The 25,822-nt window shown below is 37.7% G+C and overlaps 1 protein-coding gene and 1 pseudogene across 3 annotated transcripts in view; both read right to left on the bottom strand.

Annotated features, from left to right (window-relative positions):
- The window catches only part of CDH12 (cadherin 12), a 1,186,459-nt gene that overhangs the window by 965,549 nt on the left and 195,088 nt on the right, over window positions 1-25,822 (bottom strand). The window lies entirely within an intron of this gene.
- Window positions 13,209-14,199, bottom strand: LOC113878988 (annotated as a pseudogene).

Here is a 25,822-nt window from a genome sequence, read left to right as displayed (position 1 = left end):
TCCACAAATTTTAATTAATTACTGCATGATTAAACCGCTTGAATTATTTCTAAATACACATCCTATAAAATTATACTATAACAGAGGAGTGCTTTGAAAGTATATATTTTATTCTACTCTGTATTACAACTGCAGTAACTGTTAAGCAAGATGACTAAGCCCTTAGTTATTTACTTATGTAAAAAGAATACATAATATATTACATATATATAATACCCTATAGATTTTCTTTCTTATTACTGAATGCCACATTTTAATGAGAATGAAGCTCTAAAGTTCATTTTTAATTGTGTTTCATCTCCTTTTAACCTAAGAAAAAAATTTGATCATGTAAAATCACTTTGATAAGTTGCATGCCTGACTCATACTTTTTCAGATAATTAGCGGAGATCATTGTATGCTGGGTGAAATAGGGGCTGTGAAATCATGATCTGTCACATCATTTTAGTTCTAATAAACTTAGGGAATCATTTTTGAGATATGCTACATATTTAGCTATTCAAGAAGTAATGTGTTTCAGAGCTAAAGACTGACTTCAACTTTTTAATTTGTCTAAATGATTCTGCATATTGCCCCTTCTAAAGTTATCATAAGTCATACAGTTCATTTTCCAAAAATGTTGCTAAATATAATAAACTTTGAAACTCTGAAATTGTTTCAGATTTTGAGAAATAGCTTCTTATGCTGTTTCTAATCTGAATTATAGGCAGATTTAAGAGAAGGGATTTTGCTTGCTTCTATAAATTTTGTATATATTCTTAACATGTCATTCAGTATAGAATGGGTGCAAGGCTTACTTTTAATCATTTTCTTTTATTTTGCCTTCTGTATCTGACAATATGACATGAAATCTATCAAACAGCAGAACAAAATAAAAAAGTTCCAAATACAAACATACACATTTGCACGCACACACACACACACACACACACACACACTTGGCATGTCTACGTAAATCAAACTACAATTTCTACAGTGTTAAGAAAATATGAATCTCTTTCTTCAGTAATGGAGTCTCCTTGTATTCCTTAAATCAATAGTTCATTGAACCCGAAGGAAAACTTTCAAGCACTGGCACATATAAAATCTGGTTTATGCAGTGTGCCAGAACTTGTTCAATGTGAGAAATGAGTCCAGCTGTTAAAAGAAAAATGAACTTATGATACAAACTCTTTGAGAACAAGGCATTTTCAAACATCAAAACTTCAGGATATCCCTGCTATTACATCAGTATTTGTGGACATCCATAGATACTTAATATTTTGGAAGAAATGAAGAGTTTTGTAAAAACCTAAGAGTACTAAAGAAGAGGACAACAGAGGATGAGATGGTTGGATGGCATCACTGACGCAACGGACATGAGTTTGAGTGAGTTCTGGGAGTTGGTGATGGACAGGGAGGCCTGACGGGCTGCAGTCCATAGCGTCACAAAGAGTCAGACAAGACTGAGCGACTGAACTGAGCAAGTATTATAAATAAAATTTGCTTCATTTAAGTTAAGCAAGTAATATTTGGTCTTTTTACACTTCACTCTAAAAAGTAGACAGATATCAACACACAGTATAAAAGTTCCTAATATGACAGTTTGTACGTAAAAGAGTTTCTATTGAAAATTTTAAGTGAAGATGGGCAGACCTTACAAAACATGTATTATGCTAACACCTTATTAAAACCTTCCTAAACCATTTATTTACAGGATTAACTTCACAGAAACATTTTATTTTCTGTTTAAAGTAGTTTAAAGTAGAATTAGTAACAATTTCTCCTCTAAAATTCTAACTTTTCTATACTTTTGAAAATGGTTTCTGGAATATTAATTTGGATGCAAAATGTGGGTCACTGTGTATAGGCAACTAAAGAATGAATTTCTCCTATAGTTCTACTGAGGGGTAACTTCCACCCTTCAGAAAAAAATTAATAAAAAAATTGATTACTAACTTATCAAACTAGATGTTAACTAGTGAATTCACAATTTCACTATCAACTAAAGCAAAAATATTCCAACCATACCAAATATCATCCAGTGAGATGATCTGTAAACATGACCTATAAAAATGTAACTGAGAAACTTACTCTTTTTTTCCCTACAGTTTGAAAACTGTAATGAATTTTTTATTATCTTTCTTTTAATTCCGTGTAGGTTTATTCTGGCTGATAACATGATCTATTGTTCTCTGAGCCACGGTGAGATTGCCATTTCTTAAACAGACAGCACTTATTGGAAATTAAATCTCTACTAATGTATTATAATTATTACTTGAGGGTAATTTGCAGCTCCAGCAGGGAGTCACAGCCAATATGAAGGTAACGTTTCTTCCAGGGAGCTGTTAATATTTCCTCTATGCTGAAATCCCACATAATGGATCTTGCCTATGGCTGATTAATGATTTCAGAGCTGGAACAGTGATTTGTAGCTAAATCAGTTCTCACTGGAGGAGATTCAGGGTAATTTCAGTCAATACTGTTAAATAAGTGTAAACAGTAACTTCAGTTAACACACATGTAATCTAGTAGGCAAGAAAAGGAGAAGCAATAAAAGAAGTAAATAATGGTGATCCTGCTGCCCGTGCATTTCATTTACACTTAGAACAGATACGGGCAAGTAACACACTGCAGTGTCATCAAGCCCATGAAATTGCTTCACTGCAACACATTTTTCTGCATTGAAAAAGCAATTTCCCAAACAAGTAAAAGCAAATTGAGCTAAGTGCCTAAAATAAATCAGGATCCTTCCCTCCATTCTTTAGTTGATATCACCTTCCTCGCTGAAAAAGAAATTGGATAGATAACTTGGAATGAAACTTGTGCAAGACAGATTTAAAGTAAGGAAAAAGGTTTCATTTAGGAAAATGCCATGAGAGCATGCAGTATTCTAACATGATGCATGGTACCCAAGCTCTGAAGATTCCATCTTCACCCCAAATAATGCAGGACAATCCAGTTACAGTCACTGGACAATCTGACATCCCTTTGCCCTACAGCCTACATGAGGATTGGATAAAATCAGAACTCTTTAGTCGCTCAACTTAATCCTTCTCTGTTAACATAAAGCCAACATCAGTAAAAAGGGAATGGTATAACTGTAGTTAACGACAACATTAAGGACCTTAATGTGCATCTTCCAGTGTTTATTTCACTAATAGTCCTGCTTCCCACTGTTTGTGTTCTAAATGGAACATTTGCAAACATTCTGATAGGGGTTGTTTGCCTCAGGTCCCTGACTTTTGACTAGCAAAATTATTTAAGAAGAACTTAATGTAAATAACAGTCAGGGAAAGGAGAAATTCTAGTGAGTTAAAGCTGAGGGTCCAACAAGTTTCTACTGAACAGCACAGGGAACTCTGCTCAATGTTATAGAGCAGACTGGCTGGGGGGGGGGGGAGTTTTGAGGAGAATGGGTACATGTATATGTAAGGCTGAATTCCTTTGCTGTCCACCAGCAACTACTATAACATTGTTACTTGGCTACTCTCAGATACAGAATAAAAAGTTAAAAAAAAAAGTTAAAAAAATAGCTGAATTTCTAGATATACCCTTATTTGAGCAATGCTATTACTGTGCTCATGTGAGTGAGAAATGCTGATATTTCTGCTGCTAAGTCGCTTCAGTTGTGTCTGACTCTGTGCGACCCCAGAGACGGCAGCCCACCAGGCTTCCCTGTCCCTGGGATTCTCCAGGGAAGAACACTGGAGTGGGTTGCCATTTCCTTCTCCAATGCATGAAAGTGAAAAGGGAAAGTGAAGTCGTTCAGTCGTTCCCAACTCTTAGCGACCCCACGGACTGCAGCCTACCAGGCTCCTCTGTCCATGGATATTCCAGGCAAGAGTACTGGAGTGGGGTGCCATTGCCTGCTGATATTTCTACTTAGCTGTATATTTCCAGGTAAAACATAATATCAGTATGTAGACCACAACTTTATTCAGTTTTCAAGAACCTGGATGAACCCAGACTTACTAAATATCTAGAAGAAACATTTGCATGGGTAACATGACATTTTGTTTCTGTACTGCTAGTGAAGGAATGTACCGAAAAGGGCTAAAATAATTGGCATTAGGTTTCTAGGAGTTATGTCTGAGCCTGCATTCAATTTAGACTTTTACATACACTACACAGCTCATAAACACAGGTGTGTGCCTAAGTATACATATCCCTTCATTCAGAATCTATACCAAATTACATCTTCATCTTTAATCAAATCAAAGTTTCTCAGTTAATAATACTAAACAAGATATATGAGTATTTTTTTTCTGATGGGATCAAAAAGTCAAGTGCAGAATGAATTCTGCAAAGGGGTAAGTTTCTTCTTTTGATAATAAAAGTAGGTTTTTTGTGGACCCTTATAGATATATTTTATCTGGTTATTTGAAGTCAACATCTTGGCTTCATATTCTATTGATTATTTTAAATACATCCTTAATAAATAAGATTCACAAAAAAATAATTCACCCATTTAAAATGTACAGTTATTTGGATTTAATATATTCACAGTTTGTGAAATCTTCACCATAATACCATTATATAACATTTTCATCCCCAAAAATGAAACCCTCCACTGATTAACAATCACTCCCTAGTCGTACACCCTATCCTCAGTTATGTGTTGTTTAGTTGCTACATCCTCTCGGACTTTTGGCGATCCTATGGACTATAGCCCACCAGAGTCCTGTCCATGGGATTTTCCAGGAAAGAATACTGAAGCAGGTTGCCATTTCTTTCTCCAGGGAATCTTCCCAGCCCACGGATCAACCCCTCATATCCTGCATTGCCAGTTGGAGTTTTACCACTGAGCCACTAAGAAAGCCCACCCTCAGTTTCTAGGAAACTAGAATTTATTCTGGTTCTATATATTTGCCAATTCTCTATAAGTCATAATAGAATCAAACAATACATGGCCATTTAGCATATTTTCAAGGTTCACCTTGTGTTGTTTTTCAATCACTGTCATGCCAACTCTTTGTGACCCCATGGATTGCAGCACACCAGGCTTCCCTGTCCTTCACTATCTCTTGGAGCTTGCTCAGACTCATGGCCATCGAGTCTGAGATGCTATTGAGCCATCTCATCACCTGTTGCCCCCTTCTCCTTTTGCTTTCAACCTTTCCATCCTCATGCATGGTCTTTTTCAATGAGTTCTTCACATCATGTGGCTAAAATATTGGAGCTTCAGCATCAGTCCTCCCAATGAATACTCAGGTTTGATTTCATTTAGGATTGACTGGTTTGATCTCCTTACTGCCCAAGGGACTCTCAAGTGTCTTTGCTAGCAACACAATTCAAAGGCTATATTCACTGCCATTCAGCCTTGTTTATAAGTGAACTCTCACATTCAGACATGACAATTGGAAAAACCATAGCTTTGGCTATATGGACCTATGTCAGCAAAGTCATATCTTTGGTTTTCAATATGCTAACTAAGTTTGTCATAACTATCCTTCCAAAGAGCATGTGTCTTTTAATTTCATGCCCACAGTCACAATCCACAGTGATTCTGCAGCCCAGGAAAATAAGATCTGTCATGGTTTCCACTTTTTTCCCCATTCATTTGCCATAAAGTAAAAGGACTGGGTACATTCCAGGTTCCTATGAAATATTATTCTTTACAGCATCAGACTTTACTTTCATCACCAGACACATCCACAACAAGGTATCATTTCCACTTAGGCCCAGCCAATCCATTCTTTCTGGAGCAATTAGCAATTGCCCTTCACTCTTCCCCAGTAGCATGTCAGACACCTTCCAACCTGGGAGGCTTATCTTCTGGTGACATAATTGTTTGCCTTTTCATACTGTTCATGGGATTCTTGCAGCAAGAATACTAGTTTGCCATTCCCTCCTCCAGTGGCCCGCATTTTGTCAGAATTCTTCACTATGACTTGTGCATTTTATATGATCCTGCATGGCATGAAACTCATAGTTTCATTGAGTTATGCAAGCCCCTTTGCCATGACAAGGCAATGATCCATGCAGGGGATAAAATATCTGGCCATTTAGTGCATTTCAAGGTTCACCCTTGTAGTATGCATTAATATTTCATTACAGTGTAGAAAAATATTCCACTGTGTGAATACAATACAATTTTTGTTCCATTCCTCAGTTGGTGAGCATCTGGGTTGTTGCCACTCTTCTAAGATTAGGGACAGTGTTGTTATGAACAGAAAATTAAGATTATGGCAGCTGGTCCCATCATTTCATGGCAAATAGGTGGGGAAACAATGGAAACAGTGACAGACTTTATTTTGGGGAGTTCCAAAATCACTGCAGATTGTGACTGCAGCCATGAAATTAAAAGATGCTTGCTCCTTGGAAGAAAAGCTATGACCAACCTAGACAGCATATTAAAAAGCAGAGACATTACTTTGCCAACAAACGTCCATCTAATCAAAGCTATGGTTTTTCAAGTAGTCATGTATGGATGGGACAGTTGGACTATAAAGATAGCTGAGCATCCAAGAATAGATGCTTTTGAACTGTCAGGTTGGAAAAGACTCTTGAGAGTCCCTTGGACTGCAAGGAGATCCAACCAGTCCATTCTAAAGGCAATCAGCCCTGGGTGTTCTTTGGAAGGAATGATGCTGAAGCTGAAACTCCAATACTTTGGCCACCTGATGCAAAGAACTGACTCATTGGAAAAGACCCTGATGCTGGGAAAGATTGAAGGCGGGAGGAGAAGGGGACGACAGAGATGAGATCGTTGGATGGCATCACTGACTTGATGGACATGAGTTTGAATAAACTCTGGGAGTTGGTGATGGACAGGGAAGCCTTGTGTGCTATGGTCAATGAGGTCACAAAGAGTTGGACATGACTGAGCAACTGAGCTGAACTGAACTGAACAGTTGTTAACCAGTTTGTGTGTGGACATATGTTTTCATTTCTCTTAAGTATATACAAGGAGTAGAATTGTGGGGGCATGTGAAAACACTAATATTTTGAAATATATGAAACTGTTTTGAAAGCAACTGTACTATTTTGCATTCCCATCATCAGTCTACAAGTGTTTAAAGTTTTGTCAAATCATTACAACACTTGTTATTATAGCTATCCTAGTAGGTGAGAAGTGTTGTGTTACTTCATTATGGTTTTGATTTGAATTTCCTTAATGACTGTTGATATTGAACATTTTTCAAGTGTTTAATGGGTATTTGCATATTCTTTGGATTCCATGCCATTTTTAATTTGAGTTGTCTCTTTATTATTGAGTCACAGGAATTAGTTTTATATTCTGCATATAACTCTCATATATTTGTCTTGAAGATATTTTTCCCTTACTGTGAGTTATCTTTCACTTCATTGATAGTGTCTTTTGATGCACAAGTATTTTCAGCTCTCATGTCATTCAATTCATTTAATTTTCTTTCTGTTTTTCTTCTTTTGGTATTATGTCTAGGAAGTCTTTACCTAACCCAAAGTAATGATTTATTTTTATGTATTCTTCTAAGAGTTTCATCATACATAATTCTTAGATTTTCATCTATGATTCACTTTGAGTTGATTTTTGTGTGTTTTGGGGAAAGACCCAGCTTTATGTATTCTCTATGGATATTCAGTTACCCTAGCATCATTTGTTGACAAGCCTAGTTATTTAGTTTTTCATACTGAATAAGATACTTATCTATTCTAAACCTAGTCTCTTCATTAGTAGGATGGGGTGACTGATAAAAGTTTTTAATTCACTAAAGTAGCTTTAGGATTGAATTCAGTAATACATATGAAATTTCTAATACAATATTTAATGCATAGTACAATACCTGCATTTTAGCTTGTAATAGGTCTTCATAGCATAACTTTACCTATTTTTCCCCCCGAGTTAGGTCTCCTGACTATATTACCTGGTGCTTGTGAAAGAATTGTATTCTTAAAATGTTCTGTTTTCCTTATCCTTGAGTGAAGAATAAAAGGGAAATCAGAAAGAAAGTTCTCCCCTGTAGCTCAAATGGTAAAGAATCTTCCTGCAACACATGAAACCCAAGTTCAATCCCTGGGTCAGGAAGAGCCACTGGAGAAGGGTATGGAAATCTACTCCTTTATTCTTCCCTGGAGAATCCCATGGACAGAGGAGCCTGGCGGACTACAGTGTGTGGGATTGCAAAGTTGGACATGACTGAGCAACTGACACTACTACTACTACTACTCAGAAAGAAAGGGAGAAAGTTGTCAACATGTGACTCTCTCAGCCTCTCCTTAAGGACTGTCTCATAAGACAAACCACCCTGAGAAATAGAGAATGATTGAAAACGTGCTATTCTTAATGGAATTATACCATTTTCATGTTCATACAGTTACAGTACCCTAACATTTGTTAGCATTTGTTTGTTGATTGAAGGCTACTAATACAAGTGTCATTTACTGTGGTATAATGAGAAAGATATTTATCTTTATCCTTATTGCTAGCACAGGGCTCCTAAAACCTTTGAAATATCCTGAGTGATAAGGATGAAAGGAGCATCTTTTGTCTTAATGAGGCAAATTTTATGGCCCCTCAATAGCTTCAGGATGAGGACAAGGTTCAGAGTCCTTAAGGTGTCTGTGCTAGAGGAGTGGTACACCTGGAGGGCATGGGAGTTCTACAACATCTCACTTATGGTGATCTATTCATCTATTTCATTTGGCTGTTCCTGTGTTGTATGTTTCTAAATAAATTGGAGACAGTAATAAATCATTTTCCTGAATTGTATGAGATATTTTAGCAAATTATCAAATTTGAGGGTGAGCTCCTGGGAATCCCTGACTTATACCTGTTCAATCACATGTATGTGTGAGTTAATCAAAGGTAAAAGTAACCTTTGCAAGTTGCCAGCTATGCAATCTTGAGAGAATTTTGTTTGTTCCATGATGTTAACAATTACTCTCAGTAATTCCCTGAGAATTACATGAGATAGTATACGTGGAAGAGCTGGCAAGATATGAAGCACTAAACAAATGTTATTTACTTTTAAGTTAACTTCAATTTGAGAAAGAAAATACAACTCAAAACCACATTTTTAGAAATATAAAAAATAATGATTATTTAAAAGATTTAAAATAGTCTAATAAGCTCTATGGGTATAATTATATAAAAGAATATAAGCCATATTGTTGCTGGCATATTTAAATTATTAACACAGACTTTCAAATAAAAAATAATGGTGAATTACCTGAACCTGGAACTCTTTTTCTCTTTACTGAGTTCATATTGCACAGATTTTTGGATCCATTGATTAACTATTAGTGAACCTAACCATAATGGAATATTTCTATGATATTCTTTTCTCAATAACCAATGGTACCATCTGCCAACATGAGTATTTTTCTCATCACTGAAAATCAGATGAGTGTGTAATTATCCCACTGAAATGGAATTTCTCAAGTAAAGGAAATGGAAGAAACATTTTCTTGTTGCATTGGATGAGAAAAGACTGCTAAATATGTTGAGATGTTTTATAACTTTATATAAAACCATAACACATCAACATAAATAAACATCAATGGAGGCATAGCACTCTGTGTTATTAATTACAGAAATCTCATATTTTAAGTCTCTTGACACTTAGGTTAGAACTAAATGATGACTGAGAATCTCACCTAGCATTAATTACCAAGAAGGTGCTTTGAATGATAATAAAACTGTCAATTAACATTTATTTACTTTTGAAACAGGTGTTAAATGATTGATTTCAAAGTGTGATAATAAAGTTTGCTTTGTAACTAGAGCTGTGAAAAATATTCAGTCTAAACTAAAAGAAGCTAAAAAAGAGCAAGTTTTCTAGATTTAAGTAAACAATAGCACCCTAAATAATTATATTCGCACCATGGATAATCTCTAATATTCCAGTATGTATCAGTAATACATATTTTTCTTTCAGCATATTCAGCAATAGTCCAAAAGAATTTGAAAAATGTCCTGATTTCAAACTTTCAGAACTACAGAGACAAGATATATAAGGTAGCAATGGAATAAGGATAAGGAATAAGGAATGGATAAGGAATATCTAGAAGGTGGATAAGGAATGGTGTGAGGGGATATTCTGCATTTAGGTGGTATCCACGTGGCCATCAAAATATCTTTGGTCCTCAGCTAACAGTAGAAATGTTTGTGCCATACTACAATTACTGTACTAAGAAAATTCTTGTTCTTAGAATCCTTACAAAGATGGCATATGTGGAACAGGTGCGTAGTATTGACAGCACATCTTTGAGGTACTTATCTAACATTATAATGAAATGGTTACAAAGCCAAAATAAAAATGATTAAAACTGGAAAACAATTTCCTGACATTAAGTAGAAACACATACCAGAAATGTACCCACATTTTGGCTTATGAATTGCAAGAATTAACAAATAAAGATTGGGAAGATACACAAGGTTCAAACTGGACAGGGATGTGTCAATAATTCTACTTAGGCTCCAAATGTTCAGTTTTATTCAAACAATATTTAATAACAATTAAACAAACTCTACATAGATTACCTGCATGGCTAAGTTGAAAGGGATAAGGTTTGGGGATATGAATCAAGGTAGAAACACAATATATGCTTGATTCTTAGAATCACACAAACTATGGGCAAAGTCATGGTTACAAATAAGTATAATAAAATGAATTTTATTAAATTCTCTTATGTGCTGCGCTTAGTTGCTCAGTGGTGTCTGACTCTTTTTGACTCCGTGGACTGCAGACTGCCAGGCTCCTCTGTTCATGGGGATTCTCCAGGCAAGAACACTGGAGTGGGTTGCCATGCCTTCCTCCAAGGGATCTTACCAACCCAGGGATAAAACACAGGTTTCCTGCATTATAGGCGGATTCTTTACCATCTGAGCTACCATGGAAGCCCAAGAATACTGGAGTGGGTAGCTTCTCCTTTCTCCAAGGGGATCTTTCTGATCCTGGAATCAAACCAGAGCCTCCTGTATTGCGATTGGATTCTTTACCATCTGAGCCACCAGAGAAGCCCAAATTCTCTTATGTGATGATTAATTTTATATGTCAACTTCACTTGCTGATGAGATACCCAGATATCTGGTTAAATGTTATTTCAAAATGTGTCTGTGAGAGTGTTTCCAGAAGAGATTAGCATTGGAACGGGTAGGGTAAGTAAACAGATGGACTCTCCATGATATGGCATCATTGGAATCATATGAAATGATATGGGCATCATTTAATCACTGAAGTCTTGTACAGAATACAAAACAGAGGAAGGAAGAACTCACACTTTCTATCTGATGCTGGATAGCCTCACTGATGCAATGAACATGAACCTGGGCAATCTCCTGGAGATGGTGAGGGACGGATAGGCCTGGGGTGCTGCAGTCCATGGAGTCATAAAGAGTTGGACATGACTGGGAGAATGAACAGCAAGAAAAATCTAATAGCTAGGGTTTCCCAGGTGGCGCTAGTGAAAAGAACCCACCTGCCAATGCAGGAGACCTATGAGACACAGGTTTGATCCCTGGGTCAAGGAGATCTCCTGGAGAAGGAAATGGCAACCCACTGCAGTATTCTTGCCTGGAGAATCCCATAGACAGAGGAGCTTGGTGGGCTACAGTCCATGGGGTCTCAAAGAGTAGGACAGGGCTGAAGCAACTTAGCACACACTGAGAGCTTGAGTTGCAACATCAGTCTCTTGCTTTCAGAAAGGAACTTGTACCTTTGGATCTTAGCCCTTCGGACTCAGACTGGAACTATGCCCACCAGCCTTTGCAGGTCTCCTGTTTACAGATGGGAGATGGTGGGCCTCCTCAGCCTCCATAGTCACGTGAGTCAATTCCCCAAATCTCTCTTTCTCCCTAACTTGTAGATACATAGACAGACAGGAAAGAGAAAACTGTATAGTCAGAAATGGATATATGTAGAGACTTGTAGTGAAGAAGGGAATGGCAACCCACTCCAGTATTCTTGCCTAGGGAGTTCCATGGACAGAGGAGGAACCTGGTGACCTATGCTGCAAGGGGTCACAAAGAGTTGGATACAACTGAGCAAAATTAACACACACACAGACTTGTAGATCTATTTCTCTGGATAACTACAACCATACATATTTTGTTACCAAAAGTCAGGTATTACTATTTACCGACCCAGCAATCGAACCAGGGTCACCTGCATTGCAGGCGGATTCTTTACCAACTGAACTGTCAGGGAAGCCCTACTGTAACAAATACATACCCAAAAATGTGGAAGCAGTTTGGGACCAGGTTATTGGGTATAGATTGGAAAAGTTTTGAGGCATATGCTAGAAAAAGCCAAAGTTGCCACAAAGGAATTCTAAAAGCTAATCTGATAGACACTCAGAAAGTAAAGAAGAGACCTTTTATATTAATATATACAAATATTAATATATATATGCATGATATGTATATAAATTTCTATGCATATATATGCATCCATATGCATATGGTGTGCTGTGCTTAGTCACTCAGTCGTGTCCGACTCTTTGCAACTCCACTGACTGTAGCCTGCCAGTCTCCTCTGTCCATGGAGTTCTCCAGACCAGAATTCTGGAGTGGGTTGCCATGCCCTCCTCCAGGGGATCTTCCCAACCCTGGGATTGGACCTAGATCCCCTGCATTTCAGGATAATTTTTTACCATCTGAGCCATCAGGGTAGCCCTTAAATGCATATAAATTATACAAAATGACATGTGTTTTACCTAAGAGGATGTCATACAAAATAAAGAAAGAAAGTGAAGTCACTCAGTCGTGTCCAACTCTGCAACCCCATGGACTGTAGCCTACCATGCTCCTCCATCCATGTGATTCTCCAGGCAAGAATACTGGAGTAGGTTGTCATTTCCTTCTTCAACACAAAATAAAGAACAAGCTTTACATTATATATTTTACCAATCAAAATGTATTTGTTGATGTTATGTAGTACATGCAAGTGTGCTAAGTTGCTTCAGTCATGCTCGATTCTGCAGTCCTGTGGACTGTAACCCACCAGTCTTCTCTGTCCATGGAATTCTCCAGGCAAGAATACTGGAGTGGGTTCCCATGCCCTCCTCCAGGGAATATTGCCAACCCAGGGATAGAACACTTGTATCCTGCAACTCCTGCATTGCAGGCAGATTTTTTACCACTGAGCCACCAGAGAAGCCAGTTATTACATATATATGTATAGGTACACAAATTTTGTATATGTGCTTTGTTATAAAACACATTTTTAGACTATTAATTTGATGGTAGCATAGTAGTCTGCTGTTTCATGAGTTACTTGTCTATCTCACTATTTTTTTTTTTTCAGGTTTGATATATTTATTCAGAGGGTTTTTCAACTACAGAATGCAGCATTTTTAGCATTATGAAATCCAAAGTTTTAAAACATTATTTCCTTGCAATTCTGTTTATTACAATGTTATAATCCTGAAGAGATTCTCTTATCTGAAGTTTTTCATGCATTCAGGTATTTTGCATGTTGTCTTATGTGATCAGCAATAAAGGTTGCAATAAAGTAGTAGCTATGGTCATAACCCTCTGGTAATCTGAAGACAACAGGGCTTTTCTTTTCTGAACAAGCAGCTATGATGTTATCAGGAAGTAACTGTCCATCTGAAAGGAACTCATCATCTTTCCCTTGATCAATTATATCCAGCTGAGAACCTGGATAGGACTTCAGAAGGTAGGTAGCATCATAAGCCTCCGATTTACTTTGATCTGTTCCCAAATATCTGGTAAAGGCTTTTTTGCCCCAACATCAGAGCACTGGGTTGCAAAGTGGAGCAAATGCTGACACACATTTGTATTTTCTAGGATTCTTCAAAGCACAAATCAGAGCTCCATGGGCTCCCATAAAGTGGCCAAACACAGACATCCTTGGGGGTCCACTGGAAAATTGTCATTTACGAGTTGGGGAAGCTCCTTCGTTACATAAGAGTACATTCTATAGTTAGTTTTCCAAAGATCTTCAGTAGCATCGACATAAAACCCAGCACCAGTGCCAAAGCCCCAGCTGTCCTCTTCTCCTTTAATATTGCAGCCACCAGGGCTGGTATCTGGAGCAATGACCACAAGGCCATGTTCTGAGGTAGCTTGATGATAACCAGATTTTGATATAAAATTTTGTTCTGTGCTAGTTAAACCAGACAGCCAATATAGCACAGGGCATTTTCCAGTCTCTGCCTTTGGTGGTAAATAGAAAATTTCATTTTGCGCTTCAGTTCAACACTGTCATGTTCAAAATCTTTCTGCAGTCCTCCAAAGCACTTGCTGCTGGAAACCTATTTCAATGTCATTCTTCTTCTGTCCAATTACTGCTTGCTTTTTTGGTCTGTACTAAAGGGTAGATGATCCTCCAGTGGTGGTGGGAAGAGCAGTTGCCTATCTCACTGTTTTAAAATGCTTAGTTATTTCACCAGTATGAAATTAGGATAAATTGTAAAATTAGAATAATTTTGGGCAAATAAGATTATTAAATCTTTCACATAAAGTGACAAAATGCTTTAGAGAATGTTGCATCTTTTTGTGTCTCCATCAATAATTTTCTTCTTAGAAAACTCTTCAACATTCCAAAACCTAATAAGAATTTAGATACAATTGATTATGTTATTTATATGGCCTCATTTCTATATTAGATTTTAATTACATTGAAGTTAATTTGATATGTTAACAGAGTGATACTGTTAGACTATTTCTCCAATTAATTCAAAATGATTAATTGCTCAACACAGTTACAACATATTCTATTTCTTTAGCTGGCACATTTATTATGCAATCATTTACCCTGTATTCTAGAACCTGTTTATTATTTCTTTTTTTCACAAGAGCATTTCTATTTCAGCACTTGTTCATTTAGATTACTGAAGAATTCTAATACATTTTCAAAAATACTTCTATGGAAATTATTTTATGTTTGTAGTTGTCTTATACCTCATATACCCTGACTCAATGCTCCTATTATTAATATCTTCCATTAAAATTTTTATAATAAATTTTTAAATTATTTATAACACAGCATTCTTGTTCTTTGTTTTCTTCTTGAAAACTTTATTTATTTAAATAAACAATGGCAGTAATTTTTATCAACAATTTTATTGAAATCGCCTGGAATTTAGAGATCAAATCTACAATGATTGAAATCTGGATAAGATACTTTGCTAAGTCACTTCAGTCGTGTCCGACTCTGTGGGACCCCATAGACGGCAGCCCACCAGGCTCCCCCATCCCTGGGATTTTCCAGGCAAGAACACTGGAGTGGGTTGCCATTTCCTTCTCCAATGCATGAAAGTGAAAAGTGAAAGTGAAGTCACTCAGTCGTGTCCGACTTCCAGCGACCCCCTGGACTGCAGCGCACCAGGCTCCTCCGTCCATGGGATTTTCCAGGCAAGAGTACTGGAGTGGGGTGCCATTGCCTTCTCCTAAGATACTTTAGACAAATCTAAAAATTTAGTATCCATATACTCAATTTTTAAATTGATTTCAGGAAGATTTCTTTTCCTATATATTCTTTATATTTCTTGATAAAGATTTTACCCCTTATTTTCTCAATGAGAATATTAATTTGATTTGTTCATTCATAATTTTAATTGTCCATTTTAATAACATTGATTCTTCCAAACCATGAACACAGTATATCTGTCCATTTGTTTGTGTCATCTTCAATTTCATTCACCATATCTTATAGTTTTCTGAATATATGCTTTTTACCTCTCTGTTTAGATTTATTCTTAGGTATTTTTTATATTTTCAGTACAATTGTAAAAGAGATTGCTTTCTTAATTTATCTTTCTGATAGTTTGTTGTTAGTACATAGAAACATTGTACCCTTCGACTTTACTGAATTCATTCATGAATTCTAATGTGATTTCAGTGATTTCTCTAGAACTTTCTATAAACAGTATCGCCATCTACAAATAGTGACCATTGTACTTCTTTCTTCCCAATTTTCCTTTATTTACTTGTTTTTATTTTTTATTTTCTCTTCTAGGTGAATTCTACTGTAATATCATTATTTTCTGAAAATATGCTTAATTTCAGTTTTCTCAAATTTATGGGTATTTGTTTTGTGTTCTTGCATGTGTTCTCCCATGGATAATGTTCCATGTACTTAAAATCCGTATTCTGCTGCTTTTGGTCAGAATGGATATACACACACAAACACAGACACACACAGACACACACAGTATATCTAGTCTGGTCTAATGTGTCCTTTAAGGCCAATATTTTCGTATTAATTTTTTATATCGATTATCTATATGGATGGGCTTCCCGTGTACTAAGTTGGGAAAGTATCTGCATGCAATGCAGGAGACCTGGGTTCGATTCCTGGGTGGGGACCCTGGAGAAGGAAAAGGCAAACCACTCCAGTATTCTTGCCTGGAAAATCTCATGGACAGAGGAGCCTGGTGGGCTACAGTTCATGGAGTCGCAACAGTCCTTGGGGTCACAACAGTCCATGGGGTCGCAGGAGTCGGACATGACTTAATGACTAAACCATCACTGTGGATGATCCATTCCTTGATATAAGTGATATGGTGAAGCCTCTTTCTATTATTGTGTTACTGTCAATTTCTCCATTTACATGTGTTAATAACTACTTTCTGTATTTAGGTGCTCCTATGGACAGAGAAGGCAATGGCACCCCACTCCAGTACAATTGCCTGGAAAATCCCATGGACGGAGGAGCCTGGTAGGCTGCAGTCCATGGGGTCACTAAGAGTCGGACATGACTGAGCGACTTCACTTTCACTTTTCACTTTCACGCATTGGAGAAGGAAATGGCAACCCACTCCAGTGTTCTTGCCTGGAAAATCCCAGGGACGGGGGAGCCTGGTGGGCTGCCGTCTATGGGGTCGCACAGAGTCGGACATGACTGAAGCGACTTAGCAGCAGCAGCATGGACGGAAGAGCCTGGTAGGCTGTAGTCCATGGCGTCGCTAAGAGTCCGGCAGGACTGAGCGATTTCACTTTCACTTTTCACTTTCATGCATTGGAGAAGGAAATGGCAACTCACTCCAGTGTTCTTGCCTGGAAAATCCCAGGGACAGAGGGGCCTAGTGGGCTGCCATCTATGGGGTTGCACAGAGTCGGATACGATTGAAGCGACTTAGCAGCAGCAGCATGTTGAGTTTATATATATATATATATATATATATATATATATATATATATATATATATATATTGCAATTATATATATCTTCTTGTTGGATCAGTTTATTACTATGTAATATTCATTGTCTCTTGTTAGAGCTTTATTTTAAAATCTACTTTGTCTGATATAAGTATTGCTACTCTCACATTTTTTTTCCTTTTTCCATTTGTATTAAATATCTTTTTTCTATCACGTCACTTTAGTTTGTGTGTCTTTAGATCTGAAGATCATATCTTGTAGGGAGCACATATATGGGTCTTGTTTTTAACCATTCAGTCACTATATTTTTTGATTAGGGCATTGAGACTGTTTTAATTTAAAGTAATTCTTGCTAATATTGCTACTTAATTAATCACTTTCTGGTTATTCTTATTTTTCTTTTTTGTTCCATCTTTTCCTCTCTTCTTTGTGATTTGATGACTATCTGTAGAGTTTATTTGAATCACTATTTTTGTGTTTGTATATGTATGTATTTATTATAGGTTTTTAGTTTGTGTTACTATGTTGTTCACAAAAACATATACATGTTCATATACATTTATATGTACAATATATTTATAAAATATATATGCTAAAATAGAAAAAATATATATGTACAAAAGTATATATGTGTGTGTGCTAATCACTCAGTCATGTTTGACTCTTTGTGATGCCATGCATTATAGCCTACCAGGCTCCTCTAGCCATGGAATTCTCCAGGCAAAATACTGGAGTGCATAGCCATTCTTTAGGGGATCTTCCCAACCCAGGGATCAAACCTAGGTCTCCTGTATTTTATATATATATATATGCACATGTGTGTGTGTGTGTTTGAACATACATATGGTTGATCTGTGTTCAAAAACATTCTAAAAACCCTATAGTTTTACTCACCCTTTCCTAATGTTTAATGTTTGAAATCATATTTTCCATATTTTATTTTTCAATTTTCCTTAACTAATTGTGGATATGGATAAGTTTACTATTTTGTCTTTTAATCATCCTACTAGCTTTGTAAATGTTTAATTTACTAACCTTTACTGTATATTTGCTTTTACCAATGAGAATTTTCTTTTTTTTTTTTATATTCCTAGTTCTGGTCTTTCATTTTCCACATTGAGCAATCCCATAAACATTGCATGTGCAGCCTGTTTAGTGGTGCTGAACTCTTAGCCGTTGGTTGTTTCTAACACACTTTATCTCTCCTTCAATTCTGAATGACGATCTTGCCAAATAAAGTATTTGTGGATGTAAGTTTTTTCTTTCATTTCTCTGAAAATATCACGTGACTCCCTTCCTACCTGTAAACTTTCCCCTGTAAAACCAGTTGATAATCTTATGGGAGTTCCCTTGTAAGTAACTAGTTCTTTTCTCCTGCTGCTTTTAAGATTCTCTCCTTAGCTCTAATCTTTGCCATTCTAATTATAACCGGTTTTGGTATGTACCTTTTTGCGTTCACCTTTTTTGGGACTCTGTTCTTCCCAGACCTGGGTGTCTGTTTCTTCCCTCAGAATATGGAGGTTTTTAACTATTATCTCTTCAAATACATTTTCTTCCCCTTTCTCTCTCTCTCTCTTCTCCTTTTGAGACCCCCATTATGAAAATATTAGTATGACGCTATCCCAAAGGCCTCATAAACTTTCCTCATTGTTTAAATTTTTCTGTTTCACTTGGGTGATTCCCACTATTCTGTCTTCCAGTTTGCTAATTCTGTTTCTTTGCATCATCCAATCTACTGTTGATTCCCCATAGCGTATTTTGTTCAGCTATTGTATTCTTTAGCTATATTTGGCACTTCTTTATATTTTCTCTTTGTTTCACTACGTTCATCCATTCTTCTCCCAATTTGGCCATTACCATGAACTCTGCAGCAGGTATTGCTTATCTTGGTTCTTTCTCTGAGGTTTTGTCTTGTTCCTCCATTTGGAACATATTCTTCTATCTCTTCATTTTCCCTAATTCTCTGTACTTATTTCTCCTTATTAGGTAGGTTGGTTCAGTTCAGTTCAGTTGCTCAGTCATATCTGACTCTTTGCAACCCCACTGACTGCAGCACACCAGGCCTCCCTATCTACACCAACTCCTAGAGTTTACTCAATCTCATGTCCATTGAGCTGGTGATGTCATCCAACCATCTTATCCTCTGTCATCCCCTTCTCCTCTTGCTTTGAATCTTTCCCAGAATCAGGGACTTTTCTACTGAGTCATTTCTTTGCATCGGTGGCCAAAGTTTTGGAGTTTCAGATCAGTCCTTCCAATGAATATTCAGGACTGATTTCCTTTAGGATTGACTGGTTGGGTCTCCTTGCTATCCAAGGAAATCTCAAAGGTTTTTGTCAACACCACAGTTCAAAAGCATCGATTCTTTGGCACTTATCTTTCTTTATAGTTCAACTCTCACATCCATGCACAAATACTGGAAAAACCATAGCTTTGACTAGACGGACCTTTGTTGGCAAAATAATGTCTCTGCTTTTTAATATGCTGTCTAGGTTGGTCATAACTTTTCTTCCAAGGAGCAAGCATCTTTTAATTTCCTGGCTGCAGTCACCATCTGAAATGATTTTGGAGCCCCTCCAAAAATAAATAAATAAAGTCTGTCACTGTTTCCACTGTTTTTTCATCTATTTTCCATGAAGTGATGGGACCAGATGCCATGATCTCAGTTTTCTGAATGTTGAGTTTTAAGCCAACTTTTTCACTCTTCTCTTTCACTTTCATAGCAAACACCCTCTTCCAACAACACAAAAGAAGACTCTACACATGGACATTACCAGATGGTCAATATCAAAATCAGATTGTTATATATATATATATATATATATATATATATATATATATATATATACATATATATATATATATACTTTTTTTTTTTTGCAGCCAAAGATGGAAAAACTCTGTACAGTCAGCAAAAACAAGACTGGGAGGTGACTGTGGCTCAGACTATGAATTCCTTATTGCCAAATTCAGACTTAAATTGAAGAAAGTAGGGAAAACCACTGGACCATTCAGGTATGATCAAAATCAAATCCCTTACAACTATACAATGGAAAGATAAACAGATTCAAGAGATTAGGTCTGATAGTTGGAATGCCTGAAGAACTGTGGATGGAGGTAGGTCGGTTATGTGTCCCCAAATATTGGAGAAGTGGTCTTATGTACGAGATTGCCTGTGCGGCACAGAAGCATACTTCCCACTGGTCATCACATACTAAGGTTACCCCCATGTGGGCTGCCAGAGCCTTTCTACTGTGGTGGGTCTGGGAGGGAGAGCTGACCCTGGGTGCAGCTGACTACTAGTCCTGCCTTGTGTAATGGGTCCTAGACTACTGGTGGAAAGTACTAAGTCCCTCCATGGGTTACTGTATGGCCTGGGGAGTAACAGGGTTGATATTGGTCCCTTGGTTGGGGAGTAAGCCTCTGGGGCGCATATGCTAGAAAGAGGCCTCTAAAATTGTACATGCCATCATTTGAATGAAATTTCAAAATTGGCAGCCACTAGCAAATGTCCTCAGAGGAAATCACTGTTGCTTCAAGCCTTTATGGGAATTTCTGCAGAATCATCAGGTGGGTCTGTCCCAGGCTTTGTTTAAAATACTGTCTCTGCACTGGAATTCAGGTGAAGTTGAGTTAAGGGTGATCCAATTCCATCATGTTGGCCACACACTTACAGTTGATTTTTAAGCAATATAAATTTATCTGCAAATAATACATGTTTTGCAGAGAAGGCAATAGCACCCTACTCCAGTACTCTTGCCTGGAAAATACCATGGACGGAGGAGCCTGGTAGGCTGCAGTTCATGGGGTCGCTGAATGTTGGGCACGACTGAGCGACTTCACTTTCACTTTTCACTTTCATGCATTGGAGAAGGAAATGGCAACCCACTCCAGTGTTCTCGCCTGGAGAATCCAAAGGACAAGAGCCTGGTGGGCTGCCGTCTATGGGGTCCAACAGAGTCAGACACAACTTAGAAGTGACTTAGCAATACATATTTTTAACTCCCATAAAAAAATTAACATCAAAGGAAACTATTAGCAAGGTGAAAAGACAGCCTTCAGAATGGGAGAAAATAATAGCAAATGAAGCAACCGACAAACAACTAATCTCAAAAATATACAAGCAACTTCTACAGCTCAACTCCAGAAAAATAAATGACCCAATCAAAAAATGGGCCAAAGATCTAAATAGACATTTCTCCAAAGAAGACATACAGATGGCTAACAAACACATGAAAAGATGCTCAACATCACTCATTATCTGAGAAATGCAAATCAAAACCACTATGAGATACCATTTCACACCAGTCAGAATGGCTGCGATCCAAATGTCTACAAATAATAAATGCTGGAGAGGGTGTGGAGAAAAGGGAACCCTCTTACACTGTTGGTGGGAATGCAAACTAGTACAGCCACTATGGAGAACAGTGTGGAGATTCCTTAAAAAACTGGAAATAGAACTGCCTTATGATCCAGCAATCCCACTGCTGGGCATACACACTGAGGAAACCAGAAGGGAAAGAGACACATGTACCCCAATGTTCATCGCAGCACTGTTTATAATAGCCAGGACATGGAAGCAACCTAGATGTCCATCAGCAGATGAATGGATAAGAAAGCTGTGGTACATATACACAATGGAGTATTACTCAGCCATTAAAAAGAATACATTTGAATCAGTTCTAATGAGGTGGATGAAACTGGAGCCTATTATACAGAGTGAAGTAAGCCAGAAGGAAAAACACCAATACAGTATACTAACGCATATATATGGAATTTAGAAAGATGGTAACGATAACCCTGTGTACGAGTCAGCAAAAGAGACACTGATGTATAGAACAGGCTTATGGACTCTGTGGGAGAGGGAGAGGGTGGGAAGATTTGAGAGAATGGCATTGAAACATGTGAAATGTCATGTATGAAATGAGATGCCAGTCCAGGTTCAATGCACGATGCTGGATGCTTGGGGCTGGTGCACTGGGATGACCCAGAGGGATGGTATGGGAAGGGAGGAGGGAGGAGGGTTCAGGATGGGGAACACATGTATACCTGTGGTGGATTCATTTTGATATTTGGCAAAACTAATACAATTATGTAAGGTTTAAAAATAAAATAAAATTAATTAAAAAAATTAAAAAAAATTAACTGCAGTGCTAAACATTAAAAAAAATACACATTTTCCACTTAATTTTACTTTTGCTCCCTTTGCATCAAGGAAAATAGTATACTGATTTTATATCACAACAAAAATTCTCTATTTTTGTCAGTAATAGGTATCAGATTCTGTCAAATACTTTTAGCACTTATTTTTTTGTAGTAAATATTTTCCCTATTCATTCCTTTTTATAGGCAAAAACTTCATTTTTCTATTTACATGTATCAGAATATACATAAGTACATATTTTCTATTTGCATTATTGCTGTTGTTCAAATGCTCAGTCATGTCTGACTCTTTGTGAACTCATGGACTGCAGCATGCCTGGCTTCCCTGTCCTTCACCATCTCCCAGAGCTTGCTCAAACCCAAGCCCATTTAATTAGTGACGCCATCCAACCATCTCATCCTCTGTCATCACCTTCTCCTCCTGCCTTCTATCTTTCCCAGCATCAGAGTCATTTCTAATAATTCAGCTTTTCATATCTGGTGGCCAAAGTATTGGAGCTTCAGCTGCAGCATCAGTCCTTCCAATGAATATTCAGGACTGATTTCCTTTAGAATTGACTGGTTTGATTCCTTTTACATCAAAGGACTCTCAAGAGTCTTCCCCAACACAACAGTTCAAAAGCATAATTCTTCTGTGCTCAGCCTTCTTCATGGTCAAGCTATCATATCCATACATGACTACTGGAAAAACCATAGCTTTGACTAGATGGACCTTTGTCAGCAAAGTAATGTCTCTGCTTTTTGATAGGCTATGTTTGTCATAGCTTTTCTCCCAAGGAGCAAGTTTCTTTTAATTTCAAGGCTCCAGTCACCATCTGCAGTAATTCTGGAGCACCCCTCCAAAAAAAAAAAAAAAAAAATCTGTCACAGTTTCCATTGTTTCCCCATATATTTGCCATGAAATAATGGGACAAGATGCCACGATCTTACTTTTTTGAATGTTGAATTTTAATCCAGGTTTCTCACTCCACTTTCACCCTCATCAAGAGGCTCTTTAGTTTCTCTTTGTTTTCTGCCCTAAGGGTGGTATTATATGCACATATGAAGTTATTGATATTTCTCCTGGAAATCTTGATTCCAGCTTGTGCTTCATCCAGTCCAGCATTTTGCATGATGTACTCTGCATATAAGCAGGGTGATAATATACAGCATTGATATACTCCTTTCTCAATTTTGAACCAGTCTATTGTTCCATGTTCTGTTCTAACTATTGCTTCTTGACCTGCATACAGGTTTCTGAGGAGGCAGGTGAGGTGGTCTGATATTCCCATCTCTTTAATAATGTTCCACAGTTTTTTTTGTGGTCCGCACAGTCAAAGGATTTAGCATACCTAATGAAGCAGATGATTTTCTGTCTTTTCCTTGCTTTTTTATGATCCAACAGACATCAACAATTTGATCTCTGATTTCTCTGGAAGTTCTAGGTTCATGTACTGTTGAGGCCTAGTTTGGAAAGTTTTGAGCATTACTTTGTTAGCCATGGAATGAATGCAATGGTGTGGTAGTTTGAACTTTTGTGTTGCCCTTCTTTGGGATTGATATGAAAACTGAACTTTTCCAGTCCTGTGGCCACTACTGAGTTTTCCAAATTTACTGGCATACTGACCCAGCACTTTAACAGGATCATCTTTTAGGATTTGAAATAGCTCAACTGCAATTCCATTACCTCCATTATATAACCATAATTTTTATTTTTATTTTTTGTAATACTTCTATTATTATTATTATTTACTTTACAATATTGTATTGGTTTTGCCATACATCAACATGCATCCACCCGGGCGTACATGTGTTCCCCATCCTGAACCCCCTCCCACCTCCTTCCCCATACCATCCCTCTGGGTCATCTCAGTGCACCAGCCCCAAGCTTCCTGTATCCTGCAGTGAACATGGACTGGCGATTCATTTCTTATATGATATTATACATGTTTTAATGCTATTCTCCCAAATCATCCCCCCCCCCACCGAAGAGTCCAAAAGACTGTTTTACACATCTGTGTCTCTTTTGCTCTTTCACATACAGGGTTGTCATTCAGTTCAGTTCAGTTGCTCAGTCATGTCCGACTCTTTGCAACCCCATGAATCGCAGCAGGTCAGGCCTCCCTGTCTGTCACCAACTCCCGGAGTTCACTCAGACTCACGTCCATCGAGTCAGTGATGCCATCCAGCCATCTCATCCTCTGTCATCCCCTTCTCCTCCTGCCCCCAATCCCTCCCAGCATCAGAGTCTTTTCCAATGAGTCAACATTCTCATGAGGTGGCCAAAGTACTGGAGTTTGAGCTTTAGCATCATTCCTTCCAAAGAAATTCCAGGGCTGACCTCCTTCAGAATGGACTGGTTGGATCTCCATGCAGTCCAAGGGACTCTCAAGAGTCTTCTCCAACACCACAGTTCAAAAGCATCAATTCTGTGGCACTCAGCCTTCTCCACAGTCCAACTCTCACATCCATACATGACCACAGGAAAAATCATAGCCTTGACTAGACGAACCTTTGTTGTCAAAGTAATGTCTCTGTTTTTGAATATGCTATCTAGGTTGGTCATAACTTTCCTTCCAAGGAGTAAGTGTCTTTTAATTTCATGGCTGCAGTCACCATCTGTAGTGATTTTGGAGCCCAGAAAAATAAAGTCTGACACTGTTTCCACTGTTTCCCCATCTATTTCCCATGAAGTGATGAGATCGGATGCCATGATCTTTGTTTTCTGAATGTTGAGCTTTAAGCCAACTTTTTCACTCTCCACTTTCGCTTTCATCAAGAGGCTTTTGAGTTCCTCTTCACTTTCTGCCATAAGGGTTGTGTCATCTGCATATCTGAGGTGATTGATATTTCTCCCAGCAATCTTGATTCCAGCTTGTGTTTCTTCCAGCCCAGCATTTCTCATGATATACTCTGCATATAATTTAAATAAGCGGGGTGATGATATACAGCCTTGACATACTCCTTTTCCTATTTGGAACCAGTCTGTTGTTCCATGTCCAGTTCTAACTGTTGCTTCCTGACCTGCATACAGGTTTCTCAAGAGGCAGGTCAGGTGATCTGGTATTCCCATCTCTTTCAGAATTTTCCACAGTTTATTGTGATCCACACAGTCAAAGGCTTTGGCATGGTCAATAAAGCAGAAATAGATGTTTTTCTGGAACTTTTTTGCTTTTTCCATGATCCAGCAGATGTTGGCAATTTGATCTCTGGTTCCTCTGCCTTTTCTAAAACCAGCTTGAACATCAGGAAGTTCACGGTTCACATATTGCTGAAGCCTGGCTTGGAGAATTTTGAGCATTATTTTACTAGCATGTGAGATGAGTGCAATTGTGCGGTAGTTTGAGCATTCTTTGGCGTTGTCTTTCTTTGGGATTGGAATGAAAACTGACCTTTTCCAGTCCTGTGGCCACAGCTGAGTGTTCCAAATTTGCTGGGCATATTGAGGGCAGCACTTTCACAGCATCATCTTTCAGGATTTGAAATAGCTTAATTGGAATTCCATCAACTCCACTAGCTTTGTTCATAGTGATCGTTACCATCTTTCTAAATTCCATATATATGCATTAATATACTGTATTGGTGTTTTTCTTTCTGGCTTACTTCACTCTGTATAATAGGCTCCAGTTTCATCCACTTCATTAG

The sequence above is a fragment of the Bos indicus x Bos taurus genome, chromosome 20, assembly GCF_003369695.1.
Source record: "Bos indicus x Bos taurus breed Angus x Brahman F1 hybrid chromosome 20, Bos_hybrid_MaternalHap_v2.0, whole genome shotgun sequence".
Taxonomy (NCBI): Eukaryota; Metazoa; Chordata; class Mammalia; order Artiodactyla; family Bovidae; genus Bos; species Bos indicus x Bos taurus.
This window is presented reverse-complemented; position numbering and strand designations above follow the sequence as displayed.